This window comes from Oryctolagus cuniculus, chromosome 1 (genome assembly GCF_051225735.1).
Source record: "Oryctolagus cuniculus isolate XC-2025 breed Fujian yellow rabbit chromosome 1, ASM5122573v1, whole genome shotgun sequence".
Taxonomy (NCBI): domain Eukaryota; kingdom Metazoa; phylum Chordata; class Mammalia; order Lagomorpha; family Leporidae; genus Oryctolagus; species Oryctolagus cuniculus.
The window spans coordinates 24,197,024-24,205,722 of NC_142867.1; the positions used below are offsets into that span (position 1 = coordinate 24,197,024).

At 41.1% G+C, this 8,699-nt stretch overlaps 1 non-coding gene across 1 annotated transcript; it reads right to left on the reverse strand.

Annotated features, from left to right (window-relative positions):
- Positions 1-514: 514 nt before the first annotated feature.
- On the reverse strand, positions 515-818 carry LOC149128321 (signal recognition particle RNA). Its single transcript, XR_016227750.1, has one exon.
- Positions 819-8,699: the final 7,881 nt, after the last annotated feature.

Sequence of the window (8,699 nt, forward strand, 5' to 3'; positions counted from 1 at the left end):
ACTCTTTAATTAACACACAATTATTCTTAGGTGTTTAAATTTAACTGAAAAGTGATCCCTGTTAAATATAAGAGTGGGAATAAGAGAGGGAGGAGATGTACAGTTTGGCACATGCTCAATCGGACTTGCCCCAAATGGTAGAGTTAGAAACGTGCCTGGGGATTCCAATTCAATCCCATCAAGGTGGCATGTACCAATACCATCTCAGTAGTCAAAGTGATCAGTTTCAGTTCATAATTTAACATAATGATAGGATTAATTCTCAAAGGGATCACATAAACAAGACTAGGGTCTGCTAATACTAACTGATAGAATTAAAAAGGAGAGAAGGATCCAACATGGGAAGCAGGATACACAGCAGACTCAAAGAATGGCAGATGTCCTAAACAGCACTCTGGCCTCAGAATCAGCCCTTAAGTCATTCACATCTGGCTAAAAAGCCCATGAGGGTATTTCAGGCATGGAAAACCAAGACACTGTGGCAAAAAAAAAAAAAAAAAAAAAAAAATACTAAATGAAGATCTCTGTGAGATTCCAGTGGAAAGTATGGGCCACCAAAGAAAGAGGTACCTTTCTCATTCCTTCTACTGATCAGCACAGGAGTTTTGACCTGCTCCATTTCCGACCTGGGCCGGTTCACCCCCCTTAGGCAACCTGGTGGTCCCCCGCTCCTGGGAGGTCACCATATTGATGCCGAACTTAGTGCAGACACCCGATCAGTATAGCGCACAACAGCCCAGAACTCCTGGACTCAAGCGATCCTCTGGCCTCAGCTTCCTCAGTAGCTGGGACTACAGGCGCACGCCACCGTGCCCGGCTCTCATTCCTTCTAACAAACGACAAAGGACAAACATGCCATCCATGAAAAATAGGCCATCAACAGACAACAAATTTGCCAGTACTTGGATCTTGGGCCTCCCAGACTCTAGAAATGAGAGAAACAAATTTCTGTTGTTTATAAATTACTAATCCTCAAGTTCTTTCTTATACTAGCAGGCATAGACAAAGGTAATACTAAAGATATATCAAATCCAAAGCTGGATAAGGACTTACTTATTTTTGGAAACATTCATTGGGGGACCACTATGTACCAGACACACTTGTGAACTTCAAGTCAATTAGGTAGACTGTATTAAATTGGTGAAAATAAAAAACAAAGGAAACAAATACATAACCTAATCAAAATGGAGCACGCTGCTATTTCTCCAGTGTTAGTGTATAAAGCATTTTAAAATGAGAAAATGTGTAAAATTTTAGAATTTTTGTTGAATTTAATATATATATAATATTATTATTAATATATATAATATATAATCATATATATATATATGTTTTATTTATTTGAAAGCCAGAGTGACAGAGAGAAGGAGAGACAGAAAGAGAGACCTTCCATCCCCTGGTTCACTCTCCAAATTGCCTTAATAGTTGAGACTGGATCAGGCTAAAACCAGGATTCTAGAACTCCATCAGGGTATCCCATGCAGGTGGAGGCAAGGGTCCTAAACACTTAGGGCATCCTCTGTTGCTTTTTTCAGATGCATTAGTGGGAGGGGGAGGCTGGATCAGATGTGGAGCACCTGGGACTCTAACTGGAACCCATTTGGGATGCCATTGTCACAGGTGGCAGCTTAACCCACTGCACAAAATGCTGTCCCCTTATGTTGGGTTTTATTTTGCTAGATTTGAAAAGCAGTTGGCAATTCATGCTCTATCTCATTCTCTATTTTCCAGCCTTCTATAAAGTATGAGACTCAACAGCAGGTTTGGGAGAAAGCTCTCTTAAGCTATTTTAGTTGCAAGTAATTATTCTCATTTCTCTAGAACTTCAGTGCTAAAGTTCGTGACAGTTACATGATCATAGATCAGCTGTCATCAAACTGAGAAGAATATGCCCTTTGAATATACTGTGATTTTACAATCCATCTCTGAAATGGATTATATGTTATGTTTGTTTCATAATCATTTACCTAACATGCCCAAGTGTGGATTGGGATATATTTAATTGATTCAGAAAACTTTAATACATAACTTTAACTTTTTAAGCAACTTCTGCTCTCTGTATTCATTTTTTTGAAGATTTTATTTATTTATTTGACAGGTGGAGTTACAGACAGTGAAAGGGAGAGACAGAGAGAAAGGCCTTCCTTCCGTTGGTCCACTCCCCAAATGGCCACAATGGCCCTAGCTGTGCTGATCTGAAGCCAGGAGCCAGGAGCTAGGAGCTTCTTCCAGGTCTTCCACGTGGGTTCAGGGACCCAAGCACTTGGACTATCCCCCACAGCTATCCCAGGCCATAACAGGGAGCTGGGTTGGAAGAGGAGCAGCCAGGACTAGAACCAGCGCCCATATGGGATGCCGGCTTTGCAGGTGGAGGATTAATCTATGGTACCACAGCACCGGCCCCTCTATATTAATTTATTAACAAATTATTGAACATAGATGGCTTTCTTTCTACCAATTAGAAGATCACCAATTAGATACTCTATTCAATGATCCAATTTCTTTAAGAACATTCTTAGTATTTTGAAATGTTCTCAGTCCAAAGCAATGATAGAAGTGAGTGTTGGGCACAGTGGATTAAGCCACAACTTGAGATACCCAGAACCAATATTTGAGAACCTGGAATGGAATCTTGCCTTTGTTTCTTATCAAGCATTCCTGCCAATGTGCCAAGAAGGCAGTGCAAGATGGTCCAAGTACTTGGGTTCCTGCCACCTGTGTGGAAGACCTGAACAGAGTTCATGGATCCTGGCTTCTACTCGGTCCAGTCCTGGCTGTTATGAGCATTTGGTAAGGGTGAGGGAACCAGCAGAGAGAAGATCTCTCTCTCTCTCTCTCTCTCTCTCTCAGTGTGTTTGTGTGTGTGTGTGTGTGTGTGTGTTCCCATGGTCTCTGTTACTCTTTCACATAAATAAATATTTTTTTATAAAACAAAGATGTGACAAATATTTGAGAGATGGATATATCCATTACCTTTATCTGATTAATACACATTGTAACATGCTTTGAAATGTCACACTGGGCCCCATAAATATGCACAATTCATTTATAGGTCAACTTAAAAATGTATAAAATTCTGTATACATTTGTTTAGAGTTAAAAATATCCTCCAGCAGTTTTCAGAACTTAGTATAGATCCAATGTGCATATCTGAGATAATGACTTAGCTTTCTAAAGATAAATTTCATTTTCTTGGAGATTTATTTATTCATTTGAAAGGCAGAGTGACAAAGAGAGAAGCAGAGAAGAAAAGAAAAAAGGGGATTTCCAACCACAGGTTCACTCCCCAAATGGCCACAACATTCAAGGAGTGGGCTCAGGCCAAATCCTAGAGCCTGGAACTCCACCTGGGTCTCCAGTGGGGACTGAAGAGACCCAAGTGCTCTCTTGCCCTCTTTCATCCTTTTCCCAGACACATTGACAGAGTGTTGGATCCAAAGCAGAGAAGCTGGGACTTAAACCCATACTCCAGTATGGGACGCCAATGTTGCAAACAGCAGTTTAGCCTACTGAGACACAATGCCAGTCCCTAAACTTCATTTTCCTACCTGTTGTATATTATTTAACTCATTATTATTCTAAGAATTTCTATCATACTAGAATACCCTCCCCCAGTTAAAAGTCAAGTTAACTTATTATACAAAATGTGCTTTATGCCTTTTACATTCCAAATATTATTCTATATGCAGGTGTGCTTCATTAAACATAGTGGCCAGTGTTTCTTTCTTATAGGTCTTATAATCTACTGGATTCTAACGTTACATGGTAGTAAAAGAGAGATAAAATACAAAGCAATGCAAAATGCAGTAATTTCTAGTGTTCGATAGCACCCTAGAGTGTCTACAGTTGACAATATTTTTCTTTCAAAATAGTTGAAAGAGGATTTTGAAATTTCTAACACAAAGTAATGATATATGAGACGTAGCTATGCTATTTATCCTGATCTGAGCATTACACCTGCGTACAAATATGAAAGGAAATCAATGCACCCCTAAATAAGTAGAATTACTATTTTTCAATTAAAACTTTTTGTAGGGTAGCAGATACCACAAAAGAATAAAATATGGTAATGTAAGATAGAGTAGTTGGATATTTGTGTTGACTAGTAGCCAAGGGGAGCTCTTATGAGGAAGTAATATTGCAGGTGAAGTTGGAATGACATGAAAGAATCATTCCTGCAAGAAGCTGAACATGGATCAAGCTTATAGTAGCAATGACAAATGAGAGGGCAGAGCAGCTAGCAAAGCACAAATGTCAAAATCTGATGGTAGGTGACTCACACCCCCTACTTCAGAGAGCTTGGGTTCAATTCCTGAATCTATCTCTCGACTCCAGCTTCCTAATAATGCAGGCCTTGGAAGGCAGCAGATGATGACTCACGCAACTGAGATACTGTCATACATGTGGGAGTACTAGACTGAGTTACTAGACTCCCTGCTTCAGCCTGTTAAAAAATTGAGTGTTGTGGGCACTAAGAACAAGATACAGAAGTGAGTGCTCTCTCTATCTTTTTGTCTCTCTTTCTTATTTCCTCTGTCTCATAATGATATATAGATAGATAGATAGATAGATAGATAGATAGATAGATAGATAGAATGTAGATAGAGAATCTTCTTTGAAGTGAAAATCCAGGGAACAGAAGTGGCACAAGGGGAGTGGGATTTGCAAGGACAGGGAGCCAACATGAGAATGTGTTATCAAGCTGATTGATAACAGTGGTCATTTGTTTGATCTTCAGGAATCATATAAACTGTATCTTTGAAAGAGGAAAGAAGAATAATTATCTACCAGCTACCCTTGTCTAGTGATCAGGGTACGGAGAATAAGGTGTTCCAGTACTCACCTTCTGGAATTCACACTCTGGGGCACTAAGTAGAGTTCTCTTTTCACCTAACTTAGCATTAATAGAGAACTCTTGGGGCAAGAGGTGTGTAGTGCAAGAAGACAGTTGGGGAGCAAGAAGAAAGTTGCTGTCAAATTGCATGTCTGTGAATTTCCAGAGCTCATCACCATCAGGTATCCACAGGGAAGTCTGGAAAAGAAACCAAAAGTATCACTGATGGTGTATAAGTTATTTATTGCACAGAAAGTGACATTCAAGGTGAAATTAACCAAGGTCCAGAAATCATGTGATCCTATAGGTCACATGATAAGCTGTGTAGATTTGTTCTGAATATACTGCAAAGACACAGAAGAAATTAGGTTCACAACATTGTGTGTTTTGTTGTTTTACATAGATTGCTCTGTATTGGGTATTTTGCAGTGAGGTCAGGATGTCACTCAGGATGACAAGATCCCACATGAGGATTACCTGGATTTGAGTCATAGCTTTACTTCTGGTTCTAGTTTCTAGAAAATATGTACCATCAGAGGCAGAATGCAATACTCCAAGTACTCTCCATGTGAGAGACCTAGATTGAGTTCCTGACTGTTAGCTTTGACCTGGCAGATCCATGGCTATTCCTTACTCCAAGATATTTGGAATGTGAATCAGCATATAGAAAACTGCTATCTGGTCGCTCCCTCTCCCTCTCCCTCTCCCTCTCCCTCTCCCTCTCCCTCTCCCTCTCCCTCTCCCTCTCCCTCTCCCTCTCCCTCTCCCTCTCCCTCTCCCTCTCCCTCTCCCTCTCCCTCTCCATCTCTCTCTCTCTCACACACACCCTTAGATAAAATGAAAGAAAACAAATTTAAAGATTGCTCTGGAATTCATGTGGAACATTGCATTTCAAGTGAGTAAGAGTACAACAGTTCTACAAGAAAACTAAACTATGACCATGAGTCAAATACAGCCTATTTCATGCTCTTGAAACAAACTTTTATTGGAGCAGAGCAAATGACGATGTTAGCCACTGCAACAGAAACATTAATATGTTCTACAAAGTCTAGAATGTTTATTATATGACCATTCATAGAACAGTTTGATGAAAACAACTTTAATGTTTGCATAAGATAGCTTCTGCCATTATCCTGTCTCATATCCTTTAGTGGTTAGCTGCTGTCTCACCATGTATTGCAGGAACATGAATTAATGTCTATATTTGGAATGTAAATCTCTCTTCCTTCAAAATGTGTGTTATCTTCTATATACCAATTTGTTGACTTGATTGAAAGCTATAAAATATGCTAAGAACTACAACCAGTGCTTTATGTACACTAAGTGTGTTGTCCAGTTTTGTTAACGTTAAGGAGAAAAATGTTCCTCATAAGAAGAAACATTTTTTCTTTTGCATTATTCATTAGCAGAGGGGAGCTATTCAAAGCTGTTGAATCTCTGCCTTTTGAATTTTCTAATTGTGGAATCTAAGGTGAAGGAACTGCCACCACTCTTTTGGGATATACCAGTTTTCCAGTAGAAGAAAAGGATTATAATTTATGAAAACCCTCACGATTCTTAAAGCTTTTGCTTTAATGATGCCAGTATAGCATCTGTTTCTATTCTATTGGCCAATTTCTCATGGCCAAATCCATCATCATGGCAGTGAGGGTGGGCAGTCATCTGTGCTGGAGGGGACATAGCACAGTGCATTATACTGCTCAGACAAGAAATGTTAGGGGAAGGGAAAAATTGACATGCCTATTACCTATGTATTGATCCAGCTTATAATTTGCCCTTTATTTCTTCACATTGTGATCCTGGAGCTGCCCTGAGTAGATCTTTAGCTGGTTGGCTTACTGTTAGACTTTGTCCTGCACAAGTATATCAGAGGCAAAGTGCTCTCTTCCTTGTTATGACTGCCAGATTTAGCAAATAAAATTAAGGTGATCGAGCTAAATTTAAGTTTCAGATAAGTGATGAATGATTTCTTTGTAGTATAAATGTATTCCAATATTGCATGGAATTGCATGGCGCTGGCTTATAGTAAGCATTTATTTATTTTTTATCTGAAATTCAGAGTTAACTAGATGTCTTGTATTTTAACTGACCACCCTATCATGGTTCTGGTGCTCTGCTTTTTGGTGCATCAGTCAGAAGTTTATGGTATAGGAGGCAGGATAGAGTCACAACGGTCATCACAAGGTCAGCTGCAACCTTATTGTCTGTACAGAAAATTTCTCTATATCTCTATACCCGATCTCCAGATCAGATCCTCTAACAGGGTTCTCTACCACCTGTAGGATGTGTTACTACATTGGGCAGCCTCAACCTCTCCAGAGCATTTAAATTTCCATTCAAGGGGTTGAACTCTTCTAAGTAGTATGAAACTTTCTAGTTCACTCTCTTAACTTTAGAAATGGGACCAGCGCTGTGCCTCAATAGGCTAATCCTCCGCCTGCGGCGCCAGCACCCCGGGTTCTAGTCCTGGTCGGGGCGCCGGATTCTCTCCCGGTTGCTCCTCTTCCAGGCCAGCTCTCTGCTATGGCCTGGGAGTGCAGTGGAGTATGGCCCAAGTGCTTGGGCCCTGCACCCGCATGGGAGACCAGGAGAAGCACCTGGCTCCAGGCTTCAGATCAGCGCTGTGCCCCGGCCGCAGTGCGCCGGCCGCAGTGGCCATTGGAGGGTGAACCAACGGCAAAAGGAAGACCTTTCTCTCTGTCTCTCTCTCACTGTCTACTCTGCCTGTCAAAAAATTAAAAAAAAATGGTAGCTGTTCTCTGTATTTGCTACTGCATTTGCCATTTAGAGACCTCTTTCATCCTTTATCCTTGTAAACCACCTTTTATTAGTTTACAGTTATTTATACTAAATTTGATTTACTTTAAAGGTAGAAAGAAAGACACACACACACACAGACACACACACACACACAGAGAGAGAGAGAGAGAGAGAGAGAATGTTGCATCTCTTCTCAAGTTCCTGCAATAGCTGCTGGGCCAGACCAAATTCAGGAGCCCAGAACTCAATCTGGATGTCCCAGGGGGCAGAGATCCAAGTATTTGAGCCAACACCTGCTGCCTCCAAGAGTGTACAGTAATAGGAAGCTGGAATCAGAAGTGGAGATGGGACTTGAACACAGGGATTCTGACATTGATGTGGTATCTCAAGTGATGAATTAATTGCACCAAATGCCCATCCATTTACTAATATTTTATGCTCAAATTATTGGTGTGGTTTTTCTGCCCTGCTTAGACTATGATCGATATAATTGGAGATAATAATATAGTATCACAGTAGAAAATTTAATCCTAAAACTATCCTGTAAGAAAATATTTTACCCCATTTTATAGATAAGAATCTCCCTCCAGACCGACATGGGAAGCAGTCCACACAGCAGACTCCTAGAATTTTTTTTTTTTTTTTTTTTGACAGGCAGAATTAGACAGTGAGAGAGAGACAGAGAGAAAGGTATTCCTTTTCCGTTGGTTCACCACCGAAATGGCCACTACGGCCGGCGTGCTACGCTGATCCGAAGCCAGGAGCCAGGTGCTTCCTCCGGGTCTCCCATGCAGGTGCAGAGCCCAAGCACTTGGGCCATCCTCCACTGCCTTCCCGGGCCACAGCAGGGATCTGGGCTGGAAGAGGAGCAATCGGGACAGAATCCGGCACCCTGACCGGGACTAGAACCCTGGGTGCTGGCACCGCAGGTGGAGCATTAGCCTAGTGAGCCGCGGCGCCAGCTAGAATGACTTTCATAGTGAATTCACTCTGACCTCAGAATCAACCCTTAAGGCTTCCTGGTGGGGCTGAAAGGCCTGTGAGAGCATTTCCGGCATGGAAAGACAAGACTCTGTGACAAAAATGTATCCTACACAGAGGATCT